The 12518-nt window shown below is 37.5% G+C and overlaps 1 long non-coding RNA gene across 1 annotated transcript in view; it reads right to left on the reverse strand.

Annotated features, from left to right (window-relative positions):
• Window positions 1-46: 46 nt before the first annotated feature.
• The window catches only part of LOC139311267 (uncharacterized), an 84631-nt gene continuing 72159 nt past the window's right edge, over window positions 47-12518 (reverse strand). The window contains exon 3 of the long non-coding RNA XR_011599927.1: window positions 47-89. This is a non-coding gene — a long non-coding RNA (uncharacterized lncRNA). The remainder of the gene's footprint in view (window positions 90-12518) is intronic.

Raw genomic sequence — 12518 nt, forward strand, 5'->3', positions numbered from 1 at the left:
GGTGAACAGAAGAAGCTTCCAGAAGGAGTCTCAGTAACTCTTCTGCTTCTTAAGCACATGCTTCTGATTAGTTGGACTGGAATATAAAACTGCAGAAAGAAAAGAAAAGGAAGAAATGAAGTGGGTAAAGGTTTTCACAAATGATTTCCAAACTACTCTGTTCTTTGTAGTATAGCAGAAGGCTGATCTTAAAAAAGGAAAGACTAGTTCATTTTTAAAAATAGGAAATTGACAGTAATATTTTCCATGTGGTCTTGTAAGTTATTAATGAATAGAAGTTCAATATATATAGACACACATTTGCACAGAGGAAAAAGATGTGGTTTAATCTTTTTGAAAAATCCCAAAATAGAATAAACCATATACAGTATACTCACAGATGTTTGAGATACAGGAAGCTTGAGGTATTGCTCTGAATTCTGCACCAATGTATCGTGTAATGGTTTCTAAACTACTAAACATTTCAAATCTATTCACAACATAGTCACATTATAGACATTCTCAAGAAATGATTGCCATGGGGTGTTTATGAGTGTAACCAGTTACACAACATCCATAAAAAAAAAATGTACAGGTTTGCAAGGATCCAATATTTGATGTAATAATGTCACTTCTCTGATCCAGGATATTGTGGGAAATACACATTATTCCTGAAGCTGGTGCTTTGTGTCACAACATGAAAAGTTTCCATTCTTAAAAAAAAAAAAAAAAAAGTACAGGTAGTCGTCAATTTACAACCATTTGTTTAGCAACCGTCTGAAATTACAATGGCACTGAAAAAAGTGACTTACAACTGGTCCTTGTACCTGCAACTGTTGCAGCATCCCATGGTCACATGATCAAAATTCTGGCACTTGGTAACCTGTATGTATTTTTGATGATTGCAGCATCCTGGAGTCATATGATCACCATTTACGATCTTCCCAGTTGGCTTCTGATAAGCAAAGGCAATGGGCGAAGCCAGATTCACTCAACGACCTCATGATTCTATTAACAATTGCAGATATTTGTTTTAACAACCATGCCAAAAAAGATGGTAAAATTGGGTTGAATCACTTGACAACCAGCTTGTTTAGCAACAGTACTGGTCCCAATAGTTGTTGTAAATTGAGGACTACCTGTATGCAAGATTAGAAAACGTGGTGGGTATCAGGAAACATAATGGTGGACAAATTACCATTCTTGGGCTCCATGCTGGGCATACAAGTTAAAATTAAACCTCTGTGTGTTACATGCATATTAAGGGATACTTTTGTGACTACTGTGAGTCAAGGCCCTGCAGTATTAAGATTCTAACTTCATCACATTACTGGGCAGGCTGGGATTAGGTGAGGTAAAAGCAGTGATTGTTTTTATGGGAGGTAAGTCTTGTAATCAAGAAAGACTACCAAGTGAAGTTATTCCTCTTTCTACAAGGGTCAATGTTGATCATAAAATACAGATATGTTAAATACACATGACATCATCTACTGGAAGGCCTACACGCCCCCCCCCCAAGTAATTATAACTATGTGTTTTGATATTTCTGTGACCAATCTGTTTTCTACCCAAAGTTGTTTTTATCCATTTCAACAGCATACATGTCATATCATACGTAGAAATAATCTCAGAAAATTTACTGAGAATGCAATTAAACATGTACAGAATTGTTGCCTTAATAAGTTACTCAGTTATAATTATGTTTCTAGGGCAAAAGCATATTCCTCCTTATTTTGTTCTGGTTCGTTTTCTTTTATACTTCCATAAAAGGTGACCTAGGAGATGTAACCAGAACAACTAATAAGTACCGTGGTATTATGCCATACAATGGATATGAGGAGTCACTGAGAGTCAAGTGGCACACAAGTTTAACATTATTACTGTTATTATGATCACCATTATATCTACTAAAGTTAATATAACTTAGTATATTATACAGTCTACCTAACGGATGCCCAGCCTGACTTGATTCTGGAACATCAACTGGAGGGGAAAAAAATATCAGAATTATACCTTCCATAATACATAGGAAAATGATATCTCCATATTTTTTTCCAAAATGGAACAAAATCTGCAAAGAAAGGCTAAACTCTTTGAGGATAAGACCCAAACTTTATAGAATTTGACACATATTACACTTTGGATAACAATGTATTCAGACCAGTGAAAAGTCCAATTAATCCTTTGCCAGAACAATTTAACCAAATCCCATCTTCTATTCTCTCAGGACCAATAGTATACTGAAGGATACTGCTAATAAGGATAAAAGAAAGGAAGAAGACAGGGCCATTGGCATTTCAATATTGTTTACAATTTAACATAGTAAAAAATAACAGTGTAATGAAAGAATAATCTGCAATGCATGAATAAGGAGTAAGTAAAAATGAATAAAACTGAGAAACCATCATGGAATTTGTATTATATATTTAAATTTAATTCTGTGGGGACGCAAACCACAACTACACTGATCTCAGATGCACATTCGGCCATCCGTCCGCTTCTCAACACTGTTCTTCCCTTTTCACAGGCTGTACATCACCAGTTTATGTCATCAACCACAGCTATGGTCCACACATAAGACAGCTGGTTTCTTTCTTTTGCCACATGCAATACACAAAACCAGACTGCCTTCCTGCCTTCAAAGAAACAGAGTGTGATGAGTCCCTCCCTCCCTCTTCGTTTTCCATGTTGAGGACAGTATTTGTGTGCATGCACATGTGTGTCTCCAAAAGTTTTATTTAATCATGAAAGTGGCTTCTTGTGCATTCCTATAACAAGCAAGCCCTACTGATCTGAGGAAATTAATAAAGAAATTTAGGACTGCACTACTCAGCGGCAATACCCTCCTCAGAAGTGGGACTTCTGTGGAAGCAAAGTATTCATGACGATGAGGTTAACAAAATCAAGTAGAAGAAGGCTGCTCTTAGGCTCCAGCCTGGCATTCACAAGAAAAACTGTCTGTGCCATCAACATTCATTCCATATATATATTATTCTATATATATATATATACATTTTTTATTAGGCCTTCTAAATATTTATGTAATGTGAACGTTTTTCCAGAAATAGGATCACTGGCTACAAACTGATATAATTGCAGATGGCAGCCAAAAAGCCAAATTAATTTGACACAAATTTTGAGAAATTAAAATTAAATTCATCTGATTTCACATTGACAAATGTTTCCTCATGTGGTAAAACTTAAAATTTCTGGATAAAGATTTAAAAGAATATCCTGAAACTGCCAGTCAACTACTGAAATATTCTTTGTGGAAAAAAAACCTTCTATTTACTAGTAGTATTAATCTTTCCAAATACTGAACTTTTATTCAAAGAAAACAGTTACATCCAATCACAGAACACTAATTTGGTTTGCTAAAACAATATCCTCCCAATATCTGAAATTCAAGGATCTTGGGGGGGTGGGGGGGATTGGAAATTTTAATTTATAAGAAATATTTTACTTTCCATTTTATTGCCAGTTTTCTATCCCTAGAGCTTTGCCTCTTGAAAAAAACAAAAACAAAACAAAGAGGTTCTATGGTCTGAAAACCCCTCTTCAACTTCTCTGTTCCACAAAATTCTCAGAGGTTTTTTTAGAGTTATTTGCTGGCATTGACAAAAAATATTTTGATATACTTCAAAAGTTAATACAGCATAACAGCATATGGCTTTTCAATGCTATCCCTTGCATATCCTACAAATGAGCACAAACCTCAATATATGTTGATGCTTCTCAGATAATCATTATTTTTGTTACATAAGATATGAATTAGATTGCAAACATTTTATTATGCATAACCTAAATTTTTACAGTTCTTTAAAATCATGAGGCAATGCGGAGAGAAGTCCCATTTACCTTATTCACGAAACCAGTAGTTGACGAGCAACTCAATGGCAAATTCCGTTATGAAAATAGCTCATAGACAAATATTTTATGTGTGTTTTATTTCTGGAGTAGTACCTCTGAGTGAATATGGAAGAAAATCTTAGGACACAAGGAAGAAGATAAAAATTTTAAAAAAATTACTTTTTGAAGAAACTAATTATTAGTTGGAATTAGGACTTCCTCTGAAGTTGATTATAAGCTTTTGAATATTATGTTTTAGTTCTAATTCTTCTTTGAAAGATTAAAAATCCTGATCTACTATTTTACTTCCTTTTCTGATAGTTATTTATTTATTTTCATCTTCATTGATAATCACATTAATGTTTTATATTGAAAACTGGGATAAAATGATAAAAAATGTTTTTGGTAACCTTCCATTGATTTATATTACTTCTAAAAATACTGCTGGCATTAAACAAATGCATTAAATAATATTAAATAATATATAAAGCAGGGAACATCAAACTTTCTAAGATAGTATCACTAAATAAATGTTCAGAAAATGTGGATATTATCCCTCTCATTTCTGTTTTTTAACAGCAGAGAAATTCATAATTTCTGGTAAATAAAATGATTACTGTGTGAGTTCCCATCTCCTGTCCTGTTTTGAAGATCTTTTAAAACTAAATTTTGACCCAAAAATTAATCCAAAATTAAATGTTTTTTATCTCTTAAATGTAAACTTTGTCTTAGTTTGTGTATAGCATATTTTATAAACAACTTTACCATGAGTCTTCTCTGCTTATAAAGAATATTCAATAGAAATCCCTGAACACTAAAACTTTCATCTCAGAAAGTCTAGCCAATTCAATAGCACTGAACCCTGGGGTTGAGGTGGATAAACCGAGTCAGACTAATAAATATTGGGGGGGGGAGGACGGGGGACGGGACTGTGGCAGATCACCTGCTAGACTCCTTGGACCTCACATATTCAGAGGTTTGAGAAATTTAAAAGAAAGCATCCATGTGATTAAGCCTGCTTACACTGGGTAATAAGAATGAGAAATGAGGCCAGAAAGAACAAGAATAAGTATTATCCAAAGTTTTGCATGCAACAAGCAAAGACATTAAAATAACAGAGAAACACTTAGAATGAAATCCACCTCTCTTTTCAATTGTATGACAGGAGATCTGTGTTACTATATAATCTTGTGCTGCACATAATTGGAAGCCAGGCAGATGGGTATGGAATCTGTTGATTCTCCTTTTAAAATATATTTATCTTTTTTATTGTGGAGTAGTTTAATGGCAGAACTAATAATCTTTGCATTTTGGGATAAATTAGTATGTGTCACCCAAGGAAACAGCTGCTATAGTTAAGCAGTGTTATCTACTGCAAATGATCTACCCATTTTTGAAGTCTCCATAAATCCCTCCAAAACAGAATTATTTTAAGATATTGGTTACATTTTATTACAATTATCCATAGGTATACATATGCCAACTTATAACTTGAATTAAATCACCAAATATTTCAAATATATTGTAGTGACCGAAATAACCATACATTGGAAGTGCTTGCATCTACTTCAGGCTAGCACAAACCAAGTGTGCAGACAAATATATAATTGAGAATGGAAATGTCTAGCTAGATTAAATTACTGCCTCTTTATATAAGGATAGAAGAAATGGTTCTGGGAAGCTTGCAAACAAATAAGGCTATCAGCAATGTTTTCTGATATCTCTGAATTCAAATGCCAACCACAGTTAATAACTGGAAAGATGGAGCAATAACATGGGCATAAAAGAATGTTCCGTTATGCACCATCTTGTGCATACCTTTGTAACGAAGTTCTAATTTCTTATGGATGCAATAGTGTCTTTAGAAGCATCTAAAAAAGTACAGTCTCAACAATGGGCTTCCAACAAGCAGAGGTAACAGGTAACACATTTCCTTAATGGAAACAGTAACCTTGCCAATAGAGAGAATAGAGAGAATGTCCTATATTGCAGTCTCCCTGAGGGCTTGCAAGGGACACACTCCTCATAAGCATTCTTGGTCCAGGCAAAGTTAAAGGAAGGAGATCTTCTTGTCATCTTCTCCACCTGTACAGCCAATACTAGACACAAGTAGCATTAAGAAACAAACCTGTTGTTTTAACTGCTGCAGATCAACATATGTCTTCCATGAAGATGTAGTGTGGCTCTGAGAAATATGCTTATACAAGATTTATAGGTTGTCAACCAGTGAACAGCATTTCACTGTAGCAAGCATATCCTTTGTTTGCAAAGCAGCTCCATATCTACAATATTACCATATACTATTATTGGTGAGCAATCTGGCAACTGCTGATGCTTAGTAAAATCTGTTTGACAAATCTTCTCCCAGCCAAGAGCTTGTTTAATGTGGCCCTTGGGTGTGCAGTACCTTTTTTCAAGTATGCATATCAAGCACTGCTAAAGTGATCTAGGACAGAAAGACAAAATAATGGGCTTTGCATCTCTAAACTTGGCTATGAAAGAAAAAGTTTAAGACTGCAACAGTTAAACTTTGGAATGTTTCCATCATAGCTTAAACACATGGTAATAATTTTGTTGAAAGGATCTTTTGTGAAAATGGGAGTATCTTGTAGTGCTTTCCAGTTAAGTAGCTGCATACTGAATGTTTTATGTTTTAAGTGCAAAACAAAACATACTCGGTTTATATGAAATATTGTAGGAGACAATTCATAAAAGCTACTGTTTAGAAAGTGCTAAATAAATACAAGTAGTCCTTCACTTATGATTATTTGTTCAGTGACCGTTCAAAATTACAACATGATGAATGAAGGAACTTATCTGTGCCCAATGTTATGGCTGTTGAAGTGCCCCAGTGATTACGTGATAAAAATTCAAGTGTTCAGTCTGTTCACAATATGACTACATGAGCACTGAAATGTCCCCCATTTACTTATCTCTCTTAGCCACTCACCCAGATCAAAACACCTGGGAAGCCCCACAACCTCTGAAGTTTTTCTGCAGCTGTTGGCAGGGACACCCAGCCAGCCTATTGTGAGGTGTGGCTTTCCTGAGACTGCTTCATGCCTTTCTGCATGTAAGCACCATCCTCGCAATTGTTCAGAAGGCTCTTTCAACAAATTGCCCAATTTGAAGGAGCCTTCTGAATGATCATATGAATGGTGCCCACATGCAGAATGGCACGAGATGGCCTTGGTAAGACTGCACCTTGCGATAGATAGGCGTGCCTGTCAGCAGCTGCAGAAAACATGCAGATGGGGTGCAATCTATGCTTCCTAGGCAAGCCCTGTAGCTGCTCAAGGCCTACTGGGTCACAGCAGATTTCCCCATGCCGGTGGGCCCTATAGTCTATGCTGGGCCTCCCCCAGTCCCTTAGGCACCTCCCGCACATACCTCTGATTCCATCCACTTAATGATTCATGAGATTGCTTACTGACAACCAGAAATGTAGTCATTGTGCAAAATGGTCATGTGACATCTGCTTGCTCAGTAACTGCTTTGCTCAGTGACTGAGATTCCAGTCCCAGTTGTAGCTGCAAGTCAAGAATTTCCTATATATACAAAATGTTTTTTTAAATTCTAGCTATGCATATTACCTAAACAATTTTTTAAAAATACATTAGGTGTAAATGTTTAAACATGTAAAATTTTGGCTTTTTTCTTGCTTTAATACACTTGCTGGTCATTCTGAAGGATATCAGATGTTGAATTTTTTAGAGATGACCAGGCTGAGCCGGAGGGAGGGGGTTAAAGGTGTCATCAGGTGACATGAGTCCCTACACAAATATCTAAATCCAGCTCAGAAATATCTAAATCCATCTCCTTTCTTAACTCCCGCTGATTTCCCTTGACCATTAGTAGTTCAGATTCTTGTAGAGTTTAAGCTTGCAATTAATCTTTATACTCATTTGAACTACCTGAATCTCCTGATTTCCCCGGTGCTTGACATAATTCCATATAAATTTATTCTTCCATTCGTAAGTGGTTGATAGTAGGGTATTACTTTTGAAATGATGACAGATTTCCAATTATAATACAATTCTAAAATGAGCAGACTAGATGGCTGTTGAAAGGAACTTTCACAAAGGAAGTTCTCCATTGGCTTTCTTCCAGCAAGAATACATGTTTCAAAAGCAACATTATTTTTCTTCAGAAATATATATGCATTTATTTATTTATTATATTTATATACAACTTGGTTCTCATATGTGGACTGGACTGCTTCAGGTAGCTGACTGACATATTGAGTGGCTTTAGCAAGGATTGTGGCTTTATCAGTGTATGGAGGCACACCCTCTTATATAAACCTATATAAACCATACAAATACATTAACAAAAATAAATATTTCATCTACAGACTGAACTGCTTCAGCTCAGACACAGAGTTCTTACAGTATGTAAGAAGGAAGCATCCCTATGCAAAATGTATTATTCCTGCCTCTCAGGGACAATTAGTCACCATTTGCAATGCATGGAAGGTTACCCCATTTTGGTTTGTATTTATTTATAATTATAATTTAGAAAAAGAACTGATTTCAATTGGGGTGATTGAGGAAAAAAAATCCTTATTCCCCATTCCCAACACTTTTCATTTTCTTTTAGAAAAATCTGCCTACCCTGTAGTGCACGCCTCTAATAGAAAAAAGGATACTTATCAATACTCTGAATACCATTAAAACAGCGGTTCTCAACCTGGGGGTCGCGACCCCTTTGGGGGTCGAACGGCCATTTCCCAGGGGTCGCCAAAGCCCTCTCTCGCCCCCCCCCACGCCTTCACTCACCCTCACCCTCTGTCTCTATTGGAGGGCTGCGTATCCCAGCGTGCAATGCGATGCCCCACGCTTTAGCAAAGAGAGCGGAGAGAGAGTGTGTGCGTGCATGCGTGCGTGCATGTGGGTGTGCGCACACGTGACTAAAGATTCTAGTGCAGGAAAAGTCCTGGGGAGTTCAGGGACTCCCTGCTGCTGCTACCGCCGCCACCGCCGATACCTGCAGCTGCAAGAGCTCAACAGAAAAAGTTTGGGTGAGTAAGTTCACTTATTTGGGTGAGTAAGTTGGCGAGTTCAGGGATTCCCTGCCGCCACCCCACCGCCGATACCTGCAGCGGCAAAAGCCGCGCAGGAGAAGTTTCTGGTGGGCGAGTTCAGGGATTCCCTGCTGCCACCCCACCGCCGATACCTGCAGCGGCAAAAGCCGCGCAGGAGAAGTTTCTGGTGGGCGAGTTCAGGGATTCCCTGCCGCCACCCCACCGCCGATACCTGCAGCGGCAAAAGCCGCGCAGGAGAAGTTTCTGGTGGGCGAGTTCAGGGATTCCCTGCCGCCACCCCACCGCCGATACCTGCAGCGGCAAAAGCCGCGCAGGAGAAGTTTCTGGTGGGCGAGTTCAGGGATTCCCTGCTGCCACCGTGTCGCCGATGCCTGCAGCGGCAAAAGCCGCGCAGGAGAAGTTTCGGGAGTGCTCCCTGAAGCTCCCGTTTCAACCCCTGACTCTGCCTGACACAGCCTGAAGCTCCTGTTTTGGGTGCAGGAGAGAAAGCAGGAAAGGAAGGGAGAGAGAGAGCGAAAGTGGAAGGGAGAGAGAGAAAAAACTAAGAATGAAAGAAAAAGAGACAAAAAGAGAGAAAGAGAGAGAGGAAGGGAGAGACAAGAAAGAGAGAAAAAGAAAGTGGAGAGAAAGCAGGAAAGGAAGGGAGAGAGAGAGAGCGAAAGAGGAAGGGAGAGAGAAAAAAGAAAGAATGAAAGAAAAAGAGACAAAAAGAGAGAATGAGAGAGAGGAAGGGAGAGACAAGAAAGAGAGAAAAAGAAAGAAAGTGGAGAGAAAGCAGGAAAGGAAGGGAGAGAGAGAGGGAAAGAAAGGGAGAGAGAAAAAAGAAAGAATGAAAGAAAAAGAGACAAAAAGAGAATAAGAGAGAGAAAGCGGAGAGAAAGCAGATGAGGAATAAATATGGCAAAAAGGAAATATAGAAATTGTAAATTTAATTGAAATGACTAAACATTGTTTAAATTTGTGAACCGGCCAAATACTCTGTTCAAAGAAAATACATTGTATGTTTGTATGTGTGTTTCTAATTATTGCTATTTATTCATATTTGTTCTCTTTAATTCTTTAAAGTTTAACGATTCATTCTTTATCTTAATATCTTTATATTTGTTTGGGGTTGGCTTTCTTCCCTTTCATCTTTTTTATTGTACAGCAATCTTTCTCCTCAAACCTACCACCTCTCTCTTTTCTTTCCTTCTTACTTTCTCTTCCCCCCCTCTTCTTCTCCTCCCTACTTCCTCTTCCTTTCTCCTTCTCCTCCTCTCTTCCTCCCTCTCTTACCCTCACTCCTACTCTAATTTCCCTTCCCTTCCTTCATCCCTCTCTATTGCTGTATCCTTTTATGCATATGGACTCCTCAGAGGGCTGAAAAAGTTATTTTTGACTGGTCCTCGCACTTTTGACCAGTCCTCGAACTTACGACTGTCCTCACATTTTACATTTTTGCCCTATCTTGTCACCATGGTGAAGAGAAGCAGTTGTGAAATGAGTGACATGGTTGTTAAGAATGCTGCACGGGCATAAATGTGAGGATGGTCATAAGTGTGAGGACCAGTCAAAAGTGCGAGGACCTGTCAGAAATGACTTTTTTCAGCCCTCTGAGTAGTCCCTATACACATAATCATGGCCACCCGGTCACATGACAAGCTAGCCACGCCCACCCAGTCACATGACATCCAAGCCACGCCCACCCCTGGTTGGGGGTCACCACAACATGAGGAACTGTATTAAAGGGTCGCGGCATTAGGAAGGTTGAGAACCACTGCATTAAAAGGATGAATTTTATTGCTGGGCTTTAAAGGAGAAGACTCTGAAATCTGTACTCCATGCAATACTGTGGGATCAACCAGCAGAGGTTGAGAGGCAGGCTGGGGGGGTAGGAGATTGACAGTTTGAATTCAAAAGCAGCCATTCATGAAAACAAAGCCTTAAATCCTTTGCCTTCCCAAGAGTTAACAGAATGTTTTGACAAGGATTCCTCAGGCAGCAGGATTCTTACATGCTGCTAGAAGAGTAGAGGTTGTGTAGAAAGGAAAATGCAATGGATTTTACACTGTTGAATGTTTGGCCACAAGGCCTTCAGTGTTTTTGTCTGTCAAAATCAGTTAAAGGGCTAAAGTTAACTATCTGTCAGACATTAGTTGCCATGAAATACTTGTCATCCTTCATTCCCATGCACGAATGACAGTCTTTTCAGACAAGCAAATACAGAAAGCCATTTCCCCAAATACAATTCCAAAATGGTAATTGTTTAATTATATGGTTGTCAAAACCATAAGTTCAATACGTACAGACAGACAGGTTTTCATGTTGTTTTCAGTGGAATGATTTCTAATGGCAGAAAGAGAAGCTGTATTTTTCAACAGTCAGAAGAAATTACTGCTGATTTGTTTGGGAAACTTGTCTTCTTTTTCTGCCTTATTTCTGATATTCTCAGCTTGCGGGCCAAGGAGCATGCAAATCTATCAGACAGGATTCTCAAACCTTGGCCACACAATAAATAAAAGCCAAAACAGTCTGGAGACTGGATGTATGCATACACAAATATATGATGAGACCTCTGACTGCTTGGAAGATCCAGACAAATTGTAAGTAATGGGTGGGTTAAAACTCTCAAATGGTCTGATTTTAGCAAAGTTGCACAGTTTCCACTTTTATTGTTAGAGCAATCTTTTCAAGGCAGTTTTTTTAAAAAAATCAGTGGCGCCAAAGGAAGAAAATAAGTAAAAGCCAAAATAAAGCCAAACATAAGGAAATAGAAAGAGTTTCATTATGTCTGCTTAAGAATATACGGTAATTTCAGAGATGCCTGAAAAATACTGTATTATAGTTTCAATAACCAAAAGTCCACTTTTGAAAAATGACATCACTGCTTTTCCTCACCCCAATTTCCCAAGATTTTCTATTAAAAAAAACAGAATAAGGATAAAATTACCTTTATTTTTATAGTTTTCCATGCAAATTTGGAGTAGCACATAAAGCTATTTTTAAAAACAGGGAAAGGGTTATCAGAAAGCCACTTGATAATTTATGTGGATTGATCTTTGTGGGAAGACAGATGCCAGGAAAATGTTTACAGCAGCAACAGCCTAAAACAGTTAAGATGTTAAGAATTGTCTGTCTGTCTGTCTGTCTGTCTGTCTGTCTATCTATTCTATATTTTAATACTGTACGTTAACATCAACATGCAGCCATATATCATTGCCTTTTAAAAATTATTTTATAATAGATAAAGAAAAGGCAGAAGTAACATCAGGAAGGTAAAGAAGAAAATTTACTGAGCCAAAAATTATTGACAAAAAAACTTGTTAGAAACTATTCTAAATATTAGTAAACTAGTAGCAAATTAGCTTCATAATTTTTTCAATTCTGAATCAAGCTTTTAGAAGAAGTTGAGTTAAAGTTTATTTTTATTGGACAAAGATTATTATATAAAAACATAATGTTATGATTATTTTATCCAGGTTTAATGCACTGCTATTGAAGGATGCAAGGGATTTTATATTAGAATATCTAAGACTATTTAGATATTCTAATATAAAATCCCATCAAAAACACTTGACATTTCAGATATTGTACCACTTGGACATTAAAAGTGACAAAATGCATTTACAGACTAAACTGTGGAAGGAAGGAAGGAAGGAAGGAAGGA

The sequence above is a fragment of the Pituophis catenifer genome, unplaced genomic scaffold (assembly GCF_029215685.1).
Source record: "Pituophis catenifer annectens isolate HBS135680 unplaced genomic scaffold, rPitCat1.0.hap2 SCAF_2, whole genome shotgun sequence".
NCBI lineage: Eukaryota > Metazoa > Chordata > Lepidosauria > Squamata > Colubridae > Pituophis > Pituophis catenifer.